Source organism: Panthera pardus, unplaced genomic scaffold (assembly GCF_024362965.1).
Source record: "Panthera pardus isolate Hobbes unplaced genomic scaffold, ASM2436296v1 HiC_scaffold_23, whole genome shotgun sequence".
NCBI classification, from domain to species: Eukaryota; Metazoa; Chordata; class Mammalia; order Carnivora; family Felidae; genus Panthera; species Panthera pardus.
This window is the reverse complement of record NW_026526799.1, coordinates 5,578,814-5,600,015: the sequence shown is the minus strand read 5'-3', so window position 1 is coordinate 5,600,015 and position 21,202 is coordinate 5,578,814. Positions and strand designations below refer to the sequence as shown.

The 21,202-nt window shown below is 50.3% G+C and overlaps 1 long non-coding RNA gene across 6 annotated transcripts; it reads left to right on the top strand.

The window, feature by feature from the left end:
- Positions 1-223: 223 nt before the first annotated feature.
- Positions 224-20,043, top strand: LOC109273455 (uncharacterized). Of its 6 annotated transcripts, none has more exons than XR_002083063.2 (6): positions 224-1,342; positions 3,253-3,439; positions 12,362-12,520; positions 14,325-14,443; positions 18,463-18,565; positions 18,708-19,660. It is a non-coding gene; the product is annotated as an uncharacterized LOC109273455 (long non-coding RNA). The 6 variants fall into 6 exon arrangements; XR_008416882.1 differs by lacking the exons at positions 224-1,342; positions 3,253-3,439 and adding exons at positions 11,750-11,871; positions 19,680-20,043 and having other exon boundaries at positions 18,708-18,804; XR_008416883.1 differs by lacking the exons at positions 224-1,342; positions 3,253-3,439 and adding an exon at positions 11,750-11,871 and having other exon boundaries at positions 18,724-19,660.
- The last annotated feature ends 1,159 nt before the right edge of the window (positions 20,044-21,202 follow it).

Sequence of the window (21,202 nt, the reverse complement as noted above, 5' to 3'; positions counted from 1 at the left end):
GGTGGTATAAACATACAATGGAATATTATTCAGCCTTAAAAAGGAAGGCAACGTGGGCATCTGCTACGATATAGATGAACCTTCAGGACGTTATGCTAAGTGAAATGAACCAGATACCAAGGGACAAATACCGTATGATTCCACTTACATGACGTGCCCAGAGTTGTCAAATTCATAGAGACAGAAAGTAGACAGAAAGTAGTTGTCAGCAGCTGGGGTGGGGCGGGGGGGGGGGGGGGGAATGAGGAGTTAGTGTTTAATGCATACAGAGTTTCAATTTGGGAGATGAAGAAAGTTCTAGAGAAGGATGGTGGTAATGGATGCACAATAAGGAGAATGTATCTAATGTCCCTGAAGTACACACCTAGAAATTTTTAAGATGGTAAATTTTGTTTTGTGTATTTTACCACAATTTTTTGAAGTTTATTTAGGAGAGGGAGAGAGAGAGAGCCTGAGCAGGGGAGGGATAGAGAGAGAGAAAGAGAGAGAGAGCATCCCCAGCCAACTTGGGGCTCGAACCTATGAACCATGAGATCACGACCTGAGTGGAAACTAAGAGCCAGATGCTTAACCGATTGAGCCACCCAGGTACCCCTACCACAATTAAAAAAAAAAAAAAATCCTTTGGGGATTCCCAGCTGGCTCGGTCGATGAGCATGTGACTCTTGAGCTCAGCGTCCTGAGCTCGGTCTCCACATTGGGTGTGGAACCTGCTGAAAAATAAACAAATAAGGAAGTCCATCTGTCCTTTGGTGTCCCTGCCACTGGAAATTTCTCACTGGAATTCATGCCAGGCTGTGGCTCCTGCCATCTTGTTTTGTGCCCCCACCCACTTCATTTCATTTCTCTGACCTTCCCTGTCTTCTCTCTTCTTGGGGTCCCTTTTCCCTAAGCTCCCATTATGACGCTGGTAAAGCCGTTGAGTCCCTCATGTATTTATTTAACCACGTCCCTTCAACCATGTCCCGGGCACCGCCCTCCCCTTCCTCGACCAAAGGGGCTCATCAGGATGTTTTCCTAAACAAAACTGTTCTCACCCTGCTAAATGCATTGAAAACATGCCATCTGCTGTATACGCTGGTCCCCTGAGAAATTGAGGAGTCCAAGCCCGCAGCTGAGACTCAGAGCTCCTCTCCACCAGCTGCCAGGCTGAGGCTAGACCCCGGGGTCCCAGGAGTGAATTTGTCAGAGTAAAGGCCGCTTTGGGCAGCCTCTTGGCAGCCTGCCGACAGCCCCTTCCCTCGCCACTCCGTCTGCCTGAGCATCACGTAGATCAAGCCTCAGATGTGCGGGCCCGAGGAGAAAACGGAGGATGACAGCAAGGACCGCTCGCCAAGCCGAGGTATGGTGACCTCGGTGGAACGGAGGTGCTTGGGGTCCAGAGCCACCGGGAGACAGGAGGGGATGGAGGACTGGATGTTGAGAAACTTTGCCTCTGCACAGAAACCCTGCGTGTGTGTGTGTGCACGCGTGCGTGTACGCGTAGGTGTACATGCGTGTGATGCCTCTAGAGAGGTCTCAGAGCTGGGGAAGATGAAAGGCAAGGCCAGGAGCTCTTACTGTGGGTGAATAAGAATGACAAGGCAGGCGGGGAAACAGACGGTGCTTTCTAGGCATAGATCTGCGTGCAGAGCCCAGAGAGGGCACAGCCAGGAGCCTTCGGGACAAAAACTGCCACCAGATAAGCACTTCCCGTGTGCCAGGCACTCGATGCTGATAGTAGTTAGTTACTCTTCCTACATGCCAGCACCCTCTAGTAAACACACAGTGCCAGCCACATATATAATTGTGAATGTTCTAGGAACTGCGCTGTATTTTATTTGCTTATTAAAATACAGAATATTTATTAAAATACAGATATTAACAAACCGAATGGTGCCTGGGCGCTCAGTTGGTCGACTGTCCAACTCTTGATTTCGGCTCAGGTCATGATCCCAGAGTGGTGGGATTCAGCCCCACCTCGGGCTCCGTGCTAAGCACTGAGCATGGAACCTGCTTGAGATCCTGTCTCTCTCTCTCTCTCTCTCTCTCTCTGCTCCCAACCCCACACCACACACACTCGTGTATGCTCTCTCCCAAATTAACGATGGAGGGGGAGGAGGAGGAGGAGGAGAAGAGAAAGAAGAAGGAAATAAGATACCAACAAACACAAGTACATTACATGTATACCTCATGTAACATGGGAGATAGTCCAGGGAGAAATGAGTAACTCCTGCATTTTAAAAAGTAAAAAAAATAGGGCCACCTGGGTGGCTCAGTCGGTTGAGCGTCTGACTCTTGACTTCGGTTCAGGTCATGACCTCGGGGTTCGTGAGTTCAAGCCCCGCGTCGGGCTCTGTGCTGACAGTGCAGAGCCTGCTTGGGATTTTCTGTCGCGAAATAAATAAATAAAATAAAAACCTATTAAGTAAAGTAAAAAATATACCTATGTAGTGAAATGAATTATAAAATATATTCTATTTAACCTAACAGATGCAAATTTTTATTTCAACATGTAACCCATATAATTATTGGTGAGATACTTTACATTCTCCTTCCATATTAAGACTTCACAATCTGCCGTGAATTTACCCTTAATGCACACCTCAGTTTGGATGAGCCACATTTCAGATGCACACTAGGTACATGTGCCTGATGGCAATTCTATTAGAGTAGTTTAGACACATTAATTCTACATGTAAGCACTTTAGGGGAGCCTGGGTGGTTCAGTCAGTTGAGCGTCTGACTTCAGCTCAGGTCATGATCTCACGGTCTGTGAGTTCCAGCCCCGCATCGGGCTCTCTGCCGTCAGCACAGAACCCGCTTCCGATCTTCTGTCCCCCTCTCTCTGCCCCTCCTCCACTTGTTCTCTCTCTCTCCCTCAAATATAAACATTGAAGAAAAAGGACTGAAAACAATGTTGCACTGTATGTTAACTAGAATTTGAATAAAAAATTAAAAAATAAGGTAAATATAAGCACTTTAGATATATTAATTCAATATGCTTTGGGGGTTTTTTTAATGTTTATTTTGAGAGAGAGAGAGAGAGAGCTTGTTTGCCCATGCTTCAGCAGGGGAGGGACAGAGAGAGAGAGAGAGAGAGAGAGAGAGAGAGAGAATCCCAAGCAGGGTCAGCACAACACGGGACTCAAACCCACAAACTGTAAGATCATGACCCGAGCTGAAATCAAGAGTCAGACGCCTAACCGACTGAGCCCCGCCCCACCCCCCCGGGCGCCCCATAACCATGCTTTTGTTATCCTCATTTTACAGGTGAGAAAAATTAAACACGGAAAGAAAACGTCTGAGCTGGGGTCTGAACCACCGAGCGCAGCCAAGCGTGGGTCCGGAATCTGGTCTCCTAACCACCACTCCATGCTGCCACCACTATAGGGCTCCGCTCCCTTGAAAAATTCCACCTGCTATAGCTAACCTCTGTTTGACACAAGAGACACTCAAGGTAAGAGAAGCTGAAAAGAACTTGCCCGGTAGATGGTCCCGCTGGGATTTGAACCCACGTGGAGTGAAAACTGGGTGGCCATCTCATACTTCAGTGAGTGCCAGGAAGGGCTGGGCACGGCTACCTGCATCCCACACTCAAGCTTAGGTCCCCTTTGAAGAGTTCAAAGGAACAATGACCCCAAAGCTCGAACTGGGAGGGGAAAGAGGTGTTTACACCATCTTCTACAACCAGCATCTTATTTTATTATTATTATTATTTTTTAAGTAGACTCTATGCCCAACGTGAGGCTTGAACTCACAACCCTGAGATCAAGAGTTGTGTGCTTTACCGGCTGAGCCAGCCCGGAGCCTCTATAGTCTCTGAAACAACACACCGTAATTCATTTCAGCAGTCCCAATGCAGGGACAATGTTTCGCTATTATAAATAGCCCCGCAGTGACCATTCTTGCAAATTATTGTTTCCAGTAATTCGATGTACAGCCAAGAAGTTTTCATTCTCTGCCACTTTATTGTCTGGTGTTCAAAGAGTGCAGGAGAGGGGCGCCTGGGTGGCTCAGTCGGTTGAGCGTCCGACTTCGGCTCAGGTCATGATCTCACAGTTCGTGAGTTCCAGCCCCATGTCGGCTGTGTGCTGACAGCTCGGAGCCTGGAGGCTGCTTCGGATTCTGTGTCTCCCTCTCTCTCTGCCCCTTCCCTGCTCCTTCTCTCTCTCTCTCAATAAATAAATAAACATAAAAAAAAAAAAAAAAAAAAAAAAAAAAAAAAAAAAAAAAAAAAAAAAAAAAAACCAGAGTGTAGGAGAGAGCGGGCAAATACCCCAAGCTTGACATGTTGCTATTACAACTGCAGAGAAGGGTCCCTAAACGGGTCCCCCTAAACCCTGGTGCTTTAGGTTCATATGTTCACTTTCTTGTCATACGGGCCAAGTTCATCGGCACCCAACACTCGGTTCCACCTGTCTTTCTGCCCTCTGATGAGCCTCTGCTCAGGAAGAAACACTTCTGGGGCCACACCAATTGGTTGGGGCTGACCCTCCTGGGCACGATTATGCAACAAGATTTTTTTTTTAAGTTTATTTATCTATTTGGAGAGAGAGAAGAGAGCACAGGAGGGATAGAGGGAGAGAGAGAGAGAATCCCAAGCAGCCTCAGCACTGTCAGCACAGAGCCCGATGAGGGGCTTGAACTCAAACCCTGAGGTCATGACCCGAGCCTAAACCAAGAGTCAGGTGCCCAACCGACTGAGCCACCCAGTCGCCCCAACGAGATGCTTCAGCTCCTCCGTCTGGCCTCTGCTCTCAGCAAAGTCCCGTTTATTGCCCCGTGGAGCCTTCACCCTTCTGCTTCGTGGAAATGCTTGTGCAGGTTCCTGGCTTCTTCCCAGGTTATATCTGACTGTCCTTTACCTTCCGTTCGGTCTTCTCTCTTACTGGGGGCGCCGTGTTTGCCCTGCAAGAGTCCTACCGACACAGTCCCGTAAATTAATTTTTTACGTTTTCAACTGGAGCAGAGGTTTCTAATTTAGGGTCCACAAATGTTGGGAGTGGCGAGGACACAAAGCCCCGAAGGAGCGTGCGAAACCTATGCGTGTGCATCTTTGCAGGGAGAGGTTGCTTATTTTCATTCCGTTTGCAAAAGGGCCAGGGACCCACCTAGAGCATGTGCTGGGCCCGCATGGCCACCCGATTGGACACTGCACTGTCTGCTCCCTTGCAGACGTTTCTGGCCAAGAACCACCCCTTCTGACTCCTCCCCTCGTTCTTCCCTCGTGTAAGCGGTGGCTGGTGGCAGCCTAGGGCAGAGAGGCCTGGCCTTGGCTCGTATCCTCTGCTCACCCCCTGCCCCACAGGCTGGCGCTCAAGTTCTAGCTGCAAAGAGCAGGGGGGGGGGGGTTACAAATTCCTTCCCGAACCCCTGGGTTTCTCGTGGCCAGCAAAAAGTTTCAGTGTGAAAACTTGAAATACCAAGAGCTTGTATCTGCTTGCCTTGTGTCTTTTTAATTACATGGTGTTTTAGTTTGCCAGGCTGCCTAACAAAGAACCGTAGATTGGGTGGTTTAAACAGCAGGCATTTATCTCCTTACAGTTCTGGGCTCCGGAAGTCCAAGATCAAGGTGTCCACAGGGTCCTTCTTAGCTTGCACATGGTTGTCTTCTTTCTGGGTGTCTGTGTGTCCTAATCTCCTCTTATAAGGACATCAGACATACTGGATTAGCACAGACCCTAATGTCCTCAGGGTAATCGAATCACCTCTTTAAAAACCCCATCTCCAAATACAGTCACATTGAGGTATTGGAGGTTAGAATTTCAACATATGAATTTTGGGGGCACACAGTTTATCCCATAACACATATGTTAACATTTTTGTGATTATAAAAGTAACACACGAGGGGCACCTGGGTGGCTCAGGCTGTTGAGCGACCGACTTGAGCTCGGGTCACGATCTCGCGGTTTGTGGGTTCAAGCCCCGCGTCGGGCTCTGTGCTGATGGCTCAGAGCCTGGAGTCTGCCTCGGATTCTGTGTCTCCCTCTCTCTCTGCCCCTCTGCTGTTCATGCTCTGTCTCTCTCTTTCTCTCAAAAATAAATAAACGTTAAAAAAATTTTAATAACACATTTCCTGTAGAAAATGTAGAAACTTCAGAAATGGAGAAATTAATGAACGAATCTCTGTAAAAATCATTCTCTTTCTCTAAGTGTGTACAGTAAAAAAAAAAGTGAAAACTTTCCTCTCTTTCTGCACTTCCATTGCCTCCTCCCCAAAGAACACCTGTAATGATGTTTCATAATAATAGGGTCATGTCCATTCAAACCTTTTCTGTGCTTGCACAAGCTGCTTCCGGGAACGTCCTTGTCCCCACACCCCTCTACCTGTTCATGCTGGCTTCCTAGGGAGCACACCTCTTGTGCTGTGAATTAAGTCCTTGTGCACCTTCGCACTGACTCAATTGTTTTCTTGAAGGCTCCACAAAATGTGAACAATTAGAGCTCAGATTTAAGAGGAAATTCTAGGGACGCCTGGTAGGCTTAGTCGGTTAAGCGTCCGACTTCGGCTCAGGTCATGATCTCGCGGTCCGTGAGTTCAAGCCCCGCGTCGGGCTCTGTGCTGACAGCTCTGTGCTGACTTCCGATTCTGTGTCTCCCCCTCTCTCTGCCCCTCCCCGACTTGCACTCTGTCTCTCTCTCAAAAATAGACATTAGAAAAATTTTTTTAAATAAGAGGAAATTCTATAGTGATGTATTTAATGCCATTTTGTTACTTGTTTTATGGGTGTTTTGCAGTTCTCCGTTTTTCTCTTCTTTTGCTCTCTTCTCGCACCCTTAGTTGTGTTAGGAAATTCTAAAAAGGAGGCGCTTTTAAGTAAACGAGACCCATCATTGTGGCTTCTGACACGTTAACCAGGCTTGAGCGTAGGCAATGGGGCAGAAAGTTATTTTTCTCACTTCATCTTCTTACTTAGTTGGATTTTCTACATTTTCTCTAATGAGCTTATATTACTTTTTAGAACGGGGGAAATAAAGAACTGTAATAGAACACTGCCAAAGGGGACGATCAAAAGGAACCTTGAGCTCCTTTCAGACCCAGAGGAGGAAAGAAAGAGGGAGCCAGCTGCCACAGGAGCTGAGGGAGGGACGCTGGCGGGGGCCACAGGGGAAGACAGAAGCGCTCCGGGTCTCTGGCCCTGTGCCTCTCGGACGTGGCAGAGAAGAGTGCACGCGTGACAGGGAGAAGCCAGCTCTGAGCCCGTGCAAGGTGGCTTGCGAGTGTGCAAATGAGCTCCTGGCTACTGAAAATAAAGTCCTTTGGTCTGGACTAATTATATCCCAGCTGCTGAGAAGTAGATGCTGAGTCACTGCCCGTGGTCTTTGGAAACTTGCGGTGGAAACAAGCTGGAAGGTGGACGAGGGTCAAAAGGCCATTCTCGTGTTTTTGAAGGGGAAGGACGTGGAGACTTCAGACATTGGGCCAGAGAGCTGAACAAGGATGAAGGCACGGGGGCGGGTGGTGGTGGCGGGGAGGACTGGGGACGCCCTGGAAAGAAAGTGATGACTCCTGGGAATCAGAATGGGTTCACCGGCTCCAGATGAGGGTCGGCTGTGACCCTGGAGTCGAGATGGGGAAATATGGAGCCGCCGTTAGCACAATTAGGTCAGATGGTAGCAGACTGAGTTATCGTGACCACACAGCCAGGGGATCAGTGTCAAACGGGAGGCAGGTCCGTAGGTCTGCGTGGAAAGTTTCTGTCCTGTTCAAGGTTCCTTATCAATCGCTAAGGATTAGGGATGAAGTGGAAAGCAAGAAAAATATACGCCTGCCCTCATGGAGTTGATACTCTAGTGTCATCTATTCACTCATTAAAGCAAGTTTATTTCTATCTTAAAGGGAAAAAAAAACCTATCCCCTGGACCTGATCGAGAGAGGAGTAGCTCTTGTCACCGTCCATTAGTGGTTTTGATGACCTTGTTGGCCCACAGGGTGGGCACTCGGTCACTGCGGGGCTCCCTGCTGGCTGTCTCCCCAGCAGCCATTTCTCACCTCGTCCTTTCTTTATTTTATTTTGTTATTAGTTTATTTTATCGTTTCATTAGTTTTTTAATGTTTATTTATTTGTTTTTGAGACAGAGAGATAGAGTGTGAGCAGGGGAGAGGAAGAGACAGAGGGAGACAGAGACTCCCAAGCAGGATCCGCACTGTTAGCACGGAGCCCTACGCAGGGCTGGGACTCACGATTTGTGAGATCCTGACCTGAGCCAAAATCCAGAGTTGGACGCTCAACCGACTGAGCCACCCAGGCGCCCCCCACCTTTTAAAATGTTATATAGAGAGAGAGTGCGAGTGGGGGAGAGGGGCTCTTAAGCAGGTTTCATGCACAGTGTGGAGCCCGATGTGGGGCTCAATCCCTGGGATCATGACCTGAGCCTAATTCAAGAGTCAGATGCTCAACCAACGGAGCCACTCAGGCGCCCCTCACCTCTTCCTTTCTGCACGTACCACGTCTCCCCCCTACACCGAGCACTTTTCTTCCTTGCATCCATTTGTCTCAGGGAAAGTTGACCCCCATACCTCAAGAGTCACCCCATTGGCCTGAGGGGAATTCTGTTCCCCTTGAGGGCAGTTGGTTCAGGCAAAGGCATATGACCCAGTCTGACAAATACCCTGAGAAGTCCAGGGAGGACTGGGGAGTTTTCTCCCTCCTAAGAGAAAGCCATAGTATATCAGTTAGAAATGTTTTTATCAGCAAGTAACGGAACCACCCCCATACACACACGCACGCGCATGCACACACACACACACACACACACACACACTGACAAATAACGGTTTAAGAGTGAAGATATTTAACGAGCTCAGTATAAAAGTCTGGAGGTAGGTGGTTCCTGGCATTGGTGTCTCAAATAATATTAGGATCAACATCTCTGTGATTCTCTTTTTCTTTCATTAATGGTGTTTAAAAGGCTGCCACTCCGGCCGTTATGTCCATGTTGAGGCCTGGGAAGAAAGGAACTTTGTCAGGGACTGAAACCTGTCCCTTTTCTAATCAACGATTTCCCAGAAATGCCCTGGCTTTCTTTCACTTTCATCTCATTGGACAGGACTGTCGCCTGGCCACTTCTAGCTGCAAGGCAGACTGGGAAGGTGAGTTTTTGGCTCTTCTTGTCTATAGAAGAAACGGGAAATGAAGAAGACGTTGGGTTGGGAAGTGGGACTAGGTTAGCTACACCCAGGAAGCAAGCCTCCGGTGTCTGGGACCACTGCTGCCATCTTGGTTCTGGCCGGAGCAGAGAGATAGAAGGAACCTACCTACAGCCCAGATGAAAAGTGAGAAAAGTAGATGAAGATACCATTCACGGAGAAAGGAAAAAGTAACCCTCAAGCATGTGAAAAAATGCCCAACTTCACTCATAAGAGCAATTAAAATCGAAATAACACCACGATACTACCTTTTTACCTATCAGATTGGCAAAAATCCAAATGTTTGACAACACATTCTGTTCATAAGGTTGTGGGGAAACAGGCGTTCTCCTGCGTGAAGGGCAAAATAGCACAATCTCCTGTGGTGGCGAAAGAGTGGATAAAGGAACGCATGAACTAGGGTCTTGATGTCCTCACCAAGATGCCACATCAACTGACCTGGGGCCCAGCCTCCTGTGGGACTTCCTGGTAAGTGACACAATCAGTGTCCTCACTGATTAAGCCCGTTTGAGGAGAGTTTTTGTTACCCAGAACGCACGATATCCCAAATGATGCCCCTGCCTCCCACCTGAAGCCCAGGAGCAAAGGTATTCTGGCCAGAAGCCAGATCATGGAATCTCATTGGGTCACCCGGTGACTAGCCAAACCCAAGCAGGTACGGATCCAAAAGCTGAGCTCATTGCTGACAGAAGAATTCCTCCCAGAGAATGGGCCGTGAGCCTATTCCCAAATCAGTGGGTGGGTAACTGCCTAAGGTGATATCTAACCCGTGTGGTCATGAGAGGGGGCTGCGTCTTGAGTGGTTGAAAGTCCTGTTGGAATCCAAATTGTAGGGACCGCCCTAAGGAGTTAGACCTTGAGGTGGTGAGAGGGCTGCCTCGGTCTTGCTTGACCCGATGTCCTAGCTTGCTATTTGGTTTCTTGGATTGCCTTTATTTGCATTTCTTATTCACGGGGCAACCTCCTGGTTCCTGAGTATTTCCAAATTGTGTGGCAAGTGAAGAAATTAGGCTTCTGTTTGTCTTTTGAAAAATTGCTCGTGAAGAATGGACAGGCCCAGTGGAATCCCTTCATCCTCCCATCCAACATTCCTCACTAATGACCTTCCTAGTCTGAGATGCGGTTAAAGACGGATGGCTCGTGCCCTCGGGCTACACCGCTTCATATGCTGCATTTCAAAATCCATGCCCTCTGTACTGAACACCAATGACTGGGACAAACTTCCAGGATATTCAGAGTAGCTGGTAGCCACTCGTGAAACCCTATCCATGTGTAGGCCTGCACCAATTCTGCCCAGGTGTCAGGCAGGCGAGAGCCAGGATACCTGGCTTCTGAGGATGGGAGCCTTCATGGCCCTGGGGATCCAAAGGACTTGGTTTGTTCCCTTCTAAGGCGGAGTCGAGGCCAGAACAAAGGCATAAGCAAGAAAACCTCATTGAGGTCATACTGCCAACGGACATTCTGATGCCCACAGCTAGGGGCAGTAAGAGGTGTGTAAGTGGGCCAGTGTGATCCCTGGTGGGGTTCCTGTGTGATCACGTGGCAGCCCGACAGGAGCAGGGAGGTGGGTGGGAATGCAGGGTCTTCCGCAAGGACAGAACAGAAAGCAGGTGCCAAGAGCGCCACCGTACCTTGGGGGCGTGATGGCTGTATCTCCAAAGTGGGTAGATGCTGGCCTCTTCCTTGGCATCCTTCTAGCCCCCAGAAGGGCTCAGTCTGTGGGCGTGGCAATCGTCCAGACTCCCCTCCAGCCGTATTTCGGGCAACCGTCCCGCCACCAGCGTCATACGCACTCTGATCACTGCTCTGGGCACATGTATATTTAGTTTGTCCCCTGCTGTTCATTTGTGATTGTTTGCAGGTTGTGTCATGTGTGTATGTTATGTCTACGCTGGATACAGGCCCCTGAGGCCAAGGTCTGTCTTCTAGTTTTTGTGAATCACCATCCCCCTCCTCCACAAACCACACCACCCCCCCCCCACCAGGAAGAACTAGCACCTACTACGGGGCATTGCATAACACAGACAAAAATGCTTGTAAATAAGTTACCATTACTGACAGTCCGAGGTTCACCCCCACTGTGAACCAACACTGTGGAGGGAAAAGCTGAGGTTCAGAGCCGAGGAACACGTAGAGAGGGGCTCTTTGTTAAGAACAGACCAGGCATCTATTTGCCCGAGAGGGCTGTCAGAATTACCAAAAAAAATTGGGAGGCGTGTCCCATAGCCTCATGGGACACATGCACCTGGGAAGATTCTTCACAGACCTGGCAGATAGCGGGAACGACAATTGCCAGCCATCACATCACCCTGCCATAGCAGATCAGTGCACAAGAAATTAGAATCCGAACATTTTGCTATGGCTTGGCGAAATCTAAGACAGCTTTTTTCCAGAAGTCTTTTACTATGAGATTCCTTGACGTGGCGACCCGTCCAACTTAAAGGATTTATTCGTGTTGTCAGCTTTTCAGAAAGGTATTTCTTGAAACAAAACAACGAAAAACACCGACTTCGAAGGGAGGGCGCACATTGTAGAGGTCGCGGGAAGACCAAGGTGCGGGGTGGCTCCTGGCCACCAGGGGGCGTGGTCTCCCCGGTCCTCGGCTGCAAAGCCAACCGTGGCGACCGCAGCCCATCCCCGCACTGTCACACGGCCCGCAGCCCCCTCCGCGAAGCCCGGGCCCGGGGATCCAGGTGGGCACCAGGCCTCTTCTCCCACTTGGGCATTTCCTGCAGCGGGTATGTCTGGGGTGCAGAAGGCCGGGAGCGGCCAGGCCGGGAGGAGGTCAGGTTAAATTACAGGCTGGGCGGGAGTGCTGTGCTGGCGGCTTCGCCCAGGAGCCAGGAAGGCGGTGGTGTCTGGGGCATGACCTCGGGTGGCTGTGGTGCTGGATGGGCCGCTGGGCAGAGTCCCACCGGCGAGGCCACGGAGAGCGTGGGTGTGGCAACCACAACAGAGACGCGGGGGTGGGGGTGGGGGGCATCGTGTGGTGCGACCCGGGCGAAGTCCATGCTTTGCGGCGAGGTCCGCCCTGGTCTGGTCTGGTCTCCCTTCCTCAGCATTACCTTCTCTGGGAGGAGCTCTTCTCCCCGCCCGGTGACCCGCTCCTCCCCCGGGGGACTTCCTTCCCTCTCCCATCCACGCACCCAACACTGGTGAGCGCCCGCTGTAGCCGCTAGTCTTGCGCCTCCGTGGCTTTACTCGTGCTTTTCTCCCCGCCCTTCTCAGCCCGTCCAGGTTTCACCATGCCTCAGTGAGGCCCTGGAGCCTCACCAGCTCCAGGAAGCCCCCTCTGATTACTCCAGAGTGAGGAAAAGGGTCTAGTCGGCCCCATATACGGTTATATCCCCAGCGCCTAAAACTATGCCCGGCACAAGTGGGGGCTCGGTAAGTATGTATTCGCTTGAAGGAATGAGGCGATCTTGTGTGACTTCACAGCTTTTTTTAAAAGATTTTATTTTTTTAAGTTTATTTATTTATTTTGAGAGAGAGAGAGAGAGAGAGAGAGAGAGAGAATGCATGTGCACGAGCAGGGGAGGGGCAGAGAGAGAGGAGGACACAGAAACCGAAACAGGCTCCAGGCTCTGAGCCGTCAGCACAGAGCCTGATGAGGGGCTCCAATCCATGAACCACGAGATCATGACCTGAGCCAAAGTCAGACACTTAACCGACTGAGCCACCCAGGCGCCCCATTTTATTGTTTTTTTACGTTTATTTATTTTGAGAGAGAGAGAAAGAGAGCACAAGCAGGGGAGGGGCAGAGAGAGAGGGAGAGAGAAGATCCCAAGCAGGCTCCACGACGAGAAGACTCAGGGCTCCGTCCCACAAACTGCAAAACTGTGACCTGAGCCAAAATCACGAGTCCCACACTCCACCAACTGAGCTAGCCAGGCACCCCTGATTTGACAGCTACGATTGCCCAAAACTTTCACTTGGCACATCGTCAAGTCCCGCCTGTGACATCTGTCCTACTGAACTGTTGTGTTTATTACCACTGGATGCTTGCTGGTTGGATTAGGCAGGGCTCTCGAGCTGGAAGGGCCAGAAAGGAATTTATTGGCTCATTGAACCACACCATCAGGGGATAGGCAGGAAGGGTTGAGCCTGCTTCAGGGACAACAGGAACCTGGGATTATGTCAGGACGCCCTGCCGCTCATCATGGCTTCTCTCTTTGATGTCTTTATCCCTGCTTCTGCAAACTGGCTTTCTCCACCCAAAAAATGACTGTCAGCTAGCCCAGATTCACATCCTTTGCGCTCGCCCGTCCAAGAGGAATAGGATTTTCCTCCCTGGCTCCTATTTTATTTTATTTTATTTTATTTCTTTTGTTAATGTTTGTTCATTTTTGAGACAGAGCATGAGCAGGGGAGGGGCAGAGAGAGAGGGAGACACAGAATCTGAAGCAGGCTCCGGGCTCCGCGCTGTCAGCGCAGAGCCTGACCCGGGGCTTGAACTCACGAACCGTGAGATCATGACCAGAGCCGAAGTCGGACGCTCAACTCACTGAGCCACCCAGGCACCCCTCCAGCTCCGATTTTAAAATCCTGACAAAAACTTCAATAGGGCTTGGTTTTTCTGGATCTCATGCCTTTTTCTTGCACCAACCACCGTGGCCCGAGGCAGACACGGCGAATAATCGGCAGCTCGTACCTGAATGGCAGAGTTGGACGAGAGAAGGAGCAGTTGAGCCCCAAAATGTGGATGAGAGAAACAGACGTGGCCACTCAGAAGAGCTGGGGCCACCACCCTGATGTGTGTTGATGACAGTGGCTGCACATACGTTTTGTGATTATTCCCTGTTATTGAGGACAAGGACGGTACCTGCCCATGGTGCCCTTGCTGAAGACAAGAACTCGATGAATACAGGCTGATTTATAGGAGAGGAAGGTGTGTGTGTGTGTGTGTGTGTGTGTGTGTGTGTGTGTGTGTGTCTGGGTGGTGGAATCTCGGGTGGATCTCCCCTGCACTTTGCATGAACCTGCAACTGTCCTTCTTGTCCCGGCTGCTGTGGGTGAGGCCGTCTGTTCAGGGTGTGGATCTAGAGAGAATTATGGCTTAAGCTGTCGCTTCTGGATTTCCTCCTGAGAAAATCTTCTGAGCCTAGCAGCGTAATACTGGCTTTTTGTTTCACAGGGGGAATGGCTCTATGGCTGGTTTTTCTATTTGTGTTGTTGTTGTTTATTTCGGTAGAGAGCAAGAGGGAAGTTTTGGACGATGGCGTCTTCCTCGGACGGTCCCAGGAGTGTGGCTGTTTTGAAAAATCAGGCGTTCCTGCCAGAGGCGCTTCAGGCTTTCAACAGCCCTCTTAGGTAACACTATTCACCTAGTTTCTCTGATGAGGAAACTGAGGCTCAGCAGTACACGCCCAGGTCACGGAGCTATAGGAAGTAGGGAGGACAGAAAGACGAGTCTGGATTAGGAAGCGTGCACCAGCGGCTTTGCCTGCCTCCGATCACTTCATCTACACAGCAGGTGATAGGCTTGCTGAAGTGTAAATGCCTTGCTCAAGGTCATAGAGGCCAGTGAGCCCTGGGATTTGTTGATTCCAAGTCCCTACTATTTTTTTTTTTTTTTTTTTAGTGTTTATTTATATTTGAGAGAGAGAGGGAGACAGAGTGTGAGCAGGGGAGGGGCAGAGAGAGACAGAGACACGGAATCCTAAACGGGCTCCAGGCTCCGAGCTGTTAGCGCAGCGCCCGACTCGGGGCTCGAACTCACAAGCCGTGAGATCGTGACCTGAGCTGAAGCCGGACGCTCAACTGACTGAGCCACCCCAGCGTCCCTCTACTATTTTCACTTCCTTACACTTGTGGCTTTGGTCTCTGTCGTGCCTCCATTGGCGAATCTGTAAAATGGGGGTGATGACAGTCCGTACCTCATGGTGTTGGGGGGGGGGTGGGTAAGTAAAATGACACCCGGCCTGCAGTAAGAGCTCTGTAAGTGGACGCTATTGTCACTGTTTTTGTTATCGCACTGCAAGACCTCCCTCAGGATCACGAGTCGGACCACTCCCTGTGGCGGGAGAACCAGATCCCGTGGGAGCCCCCTCCGGGCCCAGGTGCTCCTGAGGCCCAGCCGCAGGTGCCTGGGAAAGTCTGCGACAGGAATAAAGGGAACAAAGGCTCCAGGTGCTCGGCTGAAGCTTTGTCTGGCTCAAGGCCTGTTTCCTGCTCGATCAGGTTGCTCTTGGCTGGCTGGGCTCCGGGAGCTGACCCCTCCCCCCTGCCCCTGCCCCTGCCGCTGCCCCTGCCAGCCGAGGGCTGAGGGCCGGGCCTGGTGATGCGGGACGGGGCCCAGCTGGGCAAAGCACTTCCTTTTTAGAGCCCAGCCTTGGAGTTTGGCTGGCTGAAGCAGGAAGCCTTGAGACACCAGGCCCTCCCTCCAGCTCTGTGGTTTCAGTGAGCCCCCCTCCCATCCTCCTTAGGTGGGGTGGCCCTGGGGGGTAGAGCCCGGGGCTTGAATGCCAGCCCAAGAATGGAGCCGCAACCCGAGGCAAACTGTCTTTCTCTCTGCCTCTCGGTTTTCCTGGCAAGGATGTTCAGAAGGTTGTGCTGGTTCATGGAGAAAGCCCTTGCAAGCCCTAACGATTCCCTGGGGCCCCCAACACTGCCTGTAGGAGACGGAGCTTCAGACGCGGTGGAGGGTGATCCTAGTATAACACAAACTGGGGCCTGTCTCCCTCTGCTTCACCCCTACAGCAACCCCGGGCTGCCCACCCCCCTCCCTGCGCGGCAGCTCTCGGTCAGGACCTTAAAGAAAGGTCCTTGACCGGGAGTTTATTCCTGCCTCAGGGCTTTTGCACTTGCTGTCCTGTTGCCCCGGAACACAGTGTGCTCCGTGTGGCTGTCCTTGTCGCTCAGGTTTGAGCCCTTAGATGTTGCCTCCTTAGAGAGGCCTTCTTTGTCACCCTCTGAACTAGCCCCTGCCTTGTCCCTCACTTTCAACCTCATCCTGTTTTCTAACCCTCAGAGGACTCACCTCCGTCCCTCAGAGTTTCTTTTTTCTTTTTTTAATGTTTATTTATTTGAGAGAGAGAGAGCACACGATGAGAGAGGGGCAGAGAGAGAGGGAGACACAGAATCTGAAGCAGGTTCCAGGCTCTGAGCTGTCAGCTCAGAGCCCGACGCGAGGCTCGAGCCCATGAACCATGAGATCATGACCTGAGCCAAAGTGAGACGCTCAACTGACTGAGCCACCCAAGCGCCCTTCTCAAAGTTTCTTGTTCTGATTTATCTCCCTTTTTTTTTTTTTGTATTTTCTTTAACTTATTTTTTTAATTTACATCCAAGTTAGTTAGCATATAGTGCAACGATGATTTTAGGAGTAGATTCCTTGGTGCCCCTTTACCCATTTAGCCCATCCCCCCTCCCACAACCCCTCCAGTAACCCTCTGTTTGTTCTCTGTATTTAAAAATCTCTCATGTTTTGTCCCACTCCCTGTTTTTATATGATTTTTGCTTCCCTTCCCTTATGTTCATCTGTTTTGTCTCTTAAAGTCCTCATATGAGTGAAGTCATATGACACTTGTCTTTCTCTGACTAATGTCACTTAGCATAATACCCTCCAGTTCCATCCACGTAGTTGCAAATGGCCTCTTTTTTTTTTTTTAATTTTTTAATGTTTGTTTTATTTTTGAGAGAGAGAACGTGTGTGCACAAGCAGGGGAGGGGCAGAGAAAGGGAGACAGGATCCGAAGCAGGCTCCGTGCTGACAGCAGAGGAGCCCAACACAGGGCTCGAACTCATGGACCGCGAGATCATGACCTGAGCCCAAGCTGGGTGCTTAACCCCGACTGAGCCACCCGGGCGCCCCAATCTCCCTTTTTCTCGTCTGCCTCTCCGCTGGAATCTACGCCCCCTGAGGGGAGGGCCTCTCTGTCTTTCCTTCCACCGTCTCCCCAGCCCCAGAGCTGGGCCTAGCACTGGACAGTCGGGTACTCCCTGTAGCTGTCACCAACCGTGAGGCCCGCCTCGGGATGAAGGTCTTGGTGTCTGTTCCCGTCCGCACTTCTCTGGAGGCAGCTTTGCGGGTATGAGCGCACTTCAGATTCCCAAAGCACTTTCAAATAAATGCACTGCCTCGTTGGTACCTCATCTCACAACTCAAACCCATTGTTCCACTGGGTCATGTTACAGATGTGCGTATATTCAGACTCACTGCATTGGGGTGTGGGGCGGTAGCACTCTAATCTCCGAGACTCTCGTAGGCTCTGGGTTGTTCTAGGACTCTGTTGATGCAGGTGTTACCTTTAGGTCTCAGCCAGGGAAACTCTAAAACGCCTGCTCTCTTCCATGGCTGGGACATCCCACTTTGTCTTCTGCTCTCGGGCCTTGGAATTAGAGCAGGACCTCTAAATAGCACAGAGTACTTAGTACTTAGCATTCTGCCCTCTCAGGTGCACAGAGCACTTAGTACTTAGCATTCTGCCCTCTCAGGTGCACAGAGTACTTAGTACTTAGCATTCTGCCCTCTCAGGTTCACGGATATTCGGCGGCAAGTGAGGCTTGGAGGCGAAGGGACCCAGCCTCCAGGAGAGTGGCGAAGGCGGGTCTAGAACTCCACTGCAGAACCCTCCGGTCGGACTCCAAGCCGAGGGCCCGGCTCACCACGCGCATCTGTATGCGGATTCACTTCCAGCTGCCTGGGGGGTGGAGCTCTTCATGGTCTAAATTGTTAAAATCGTAATGGCATCTTTAGGTGCCTTTATTAAGCTCATTAAGGGCTTATGAGGTCTTGCCCTGGCTTTCCGCTGGATCCTGCAGCGGGAGAGGGAGGCGAGGCTCCCAGCTGTGCCCATGTGATGGCGTGCATGGAAACTCCTCAAAGGACAGCAGAGATCCATACTGACTGGGAACTCGGCAAAGATAAGCCCGCGTGGGTGTGCAGGGACACATAGGCACCGTCTGGAAGGATGTGCTTCAGAATGCCAGCAGGGCCATGGGGCGCCTGGGTGGCTCAGGAGGTTAAGCATCTGACCCTTGGTTTCGGCTCGGGTCATGATCTCACGGCTTCGTGGGTTCGAGCCCCACATCGGGTTCCTCCGCGCTGAGGGTGCAGAGCCTGCCCGGGAGTCTCTGCCTCCTTCTCTCTCTGCCCCTCCCCCACTCACATTGTCTCTGTCTCTCTCAAAATAAATAAATAAACTTAAAAAAAAAAAGAAGAAGCATGCCAACAGTGGCGTCCCTGGGGATGGCCTTCTGAGTGATCTTTCAGTCTCTTCTTTATGTTTTTTGGAACTGTCTGATTTTTTTTTTTTTTTTTATAATGAGCAAGCATTTCCTTTATAATCAGAAAAAGAAATAAATAGAGTCATTTTCATCTTGAAAAGGAATTGAAGACAGCCCCTGAATAGAAATAAAGGAAGGGGAAGAGTGCTTATGAAGTGCGTGATCGGTGTTTTCAGTCGGATCACTCAGGGGGACGTCCCGCAGGTACAATCGGAGTCAGCAGCTCTGGGCGGGGGCGGGGGGGGGGGGGGTGCGTTCAAAATATTAACGTAACAAGGGCTGATTGGACTTCTTCTATGAATGAGGCCCATCATTATCATCCCCTCGGCCCCCTCTCTCTGGGCAGCGCTCCTCTTTCTCAGGATCCCGGTGATTAACGTCACAAGCCCTTCCCGGAGACGGTGCAGCGAGACGCTGGAGGAGAACCGAGAAGTGAGACGTCAGTGAGTCAGAACTCATTCAAAGCCCCGGAGTTTCCCGGCCGTTACCTTCCACGCCTGGGCCTATGAGTCAGGGTCATCTCGCCCCCGTGGTGTGTGGTGCCTACATGCTTCCCTGCCCTGCTCTTCCGGGGGCCCCATGCCAGCCTTCACGCGTGCACACACACCGGCCCCGGCCGGCCCTGCGTCCCCTGCCGCGTGTCCCGGCGAGGGTGCGGGTGCAGGCGCGCCCGGCTTATTCACTCACCCCCGGGGGGTGTGCACGGGCCCCTTGGGTGCTGAGCTCAGGCTCCGCACGGCCAGAGACGAACCGAAAAAAGAAAAATAAATATCAGTACTTCCTTTCCCATAAATGTTGCAACAGTCTAGCTGTAGCTTAGAGCGTATATTTTTTTAAGTCCATTTATTTATTTGGGGGGTGGGAGGGGCAGAGCAGGAGAGAGGAAGAATCCTAAGCAGGCTCCATGCTCAGTGTGGAGCCCGAGGGGGGGCTCCTATCCCACCACCCTGGGATCGTGACCTGGGCCCGAAGCAAGAGTTGGACACTCAACTGACTGAGCCACCCAAGTGCCCCTTATGGCAGGTATTTTGTGAATAATCAGAATTAACCCACATGTCTGGCGTTAGTGGTCTGTATCCAGAGAACAGAATACTATGGAGGTACTAAAAAGAGTGAAGTAGATTATGTAAAGTGACATAGAAAATGGGCATTTTGGGGGTGTCTGGCTGGCTCAGTCGGGAGAGCATGCGACTCTTGATCTCGGGGTTGTGAGTTTGAGCCTCATGTTGGGTGGAGAGATTAGAGATTACTTAAAAGTAAAATTAGACATTCTTTTTTTTTTTTTTTTTTTTTTTTAATGTTCTTATTTATCTTTGAGAGAGCCCAAGCAGAAGAGGGGCAGAGAGAGGACAGAGGATCCAAAGCGGGCTCCACACCGACAGCAGCAAGTCCGATGGGCTCGAACTCATGAAGCGTGAGATCAGAACCTGAGCCAAAGTCTGATGCTCAACCGACTGAGCCACCCAGGCACCCCTCACAAGTGTTTTTAAAGAAATACATAGTCATTTCACAAAAATGAAATGTCATATATGGTAGGACAAAATTAAATATTATAAACCAGAAAAATTGTTTATGGTTCTGCATAGATATAAAAATATTATCAAAACATTCATATTATCCCTTCAAATAAAAAAATAAAATTAAACATTCTTTAAAAAATAATTTAAGAAAAAGAAAATGGTCAGTTTAATGGTCAGTTTTAAGAACATCATGTGTACATGACGTTCTTGTTCATGTGAATCTGTATTATGACTTTTTAAAAAAAAAATTGTAAATGTTTTTATTTATTTTTGAGACAGAGAGAGAAAGAGCATGAGCGGGGGAGGGGCAGAGAGAGAGGGAGGCACAGAATCCAAAGCAGGCTCCAGGCTCCGAACTGTCAGTGCAGAGCCTGACGCGGGGCTCGAACTCACAGACCATGAGATCATGACCTGAACTGAAGTCAGACGCTTCACCGACTGAGCCACCCAGGCGCCCCGTATTATGACTCATTTTAAAAAGTGGATATCTGGGGCACCTGGGTGGCTCAGTCGGTTGGGCGTCCGACTTCACCTCAGGTCACGATCTTGCGGTCCGCGAGTTCGAGCCCCGAATCGGGCTCTGGGCTGATGTCTCAGAGCCTGGAGCCTGCTTCCGATTCTGTGTCTCCCTCTCTCTCTGACCCTCCCCCGTTCATGCTGTGTCTCTCTCTGTCTCAAAAATAAATAAAATTAAAAAAATAAAATAAAATAAAAAAGTGGATATCTTCCCATTGTAAAAAGATAAAACCTCCAGAAAAATTTAGGCAAAGACCTGAAATTTAGACAAAGACCTGAAAAGCCCCCATCAGGACCCGCATCCATCAGGACAGGCCAGGTTATGCTCTAGTAACGAATACCTCTGAACATCTCAGTGACTTAAAATAACAAAGATTTATTTCTTGCCCACGCTTCATTCCCAGCAAGGCTCTCAAAGGCTCGTCTCTTTGTAGTCATCAGAGCCCCACTGTCATTGTATGATGTCACTGTCCCCATGTGAGACTTCAGGGTTCACCACTGCAGGGGAAGAAAGCCTAAGAACCACACACGGGTTCTCCAATGCCTCCCCCAGAAGGGGCACATGTCACCCTTCCTCACATTTCATTGGCCAAAGCAAGTCACATGGCCACCTAACTTCCGGAGGAAGTATGATCCTCGGAAGTATACTCGGAAGGGAAGAGAGCTGGCGGAGTCCGTGAGCCCTGGTGACGTCTACCGCCCATGCCAAACCAACTGCACCCTTCCAGGCCTTGTTCACACTGATACACAGAGTAGTTTTGCAATAATTTCAAAATATAACCCAGATTCTGTAGTCAGACAGACC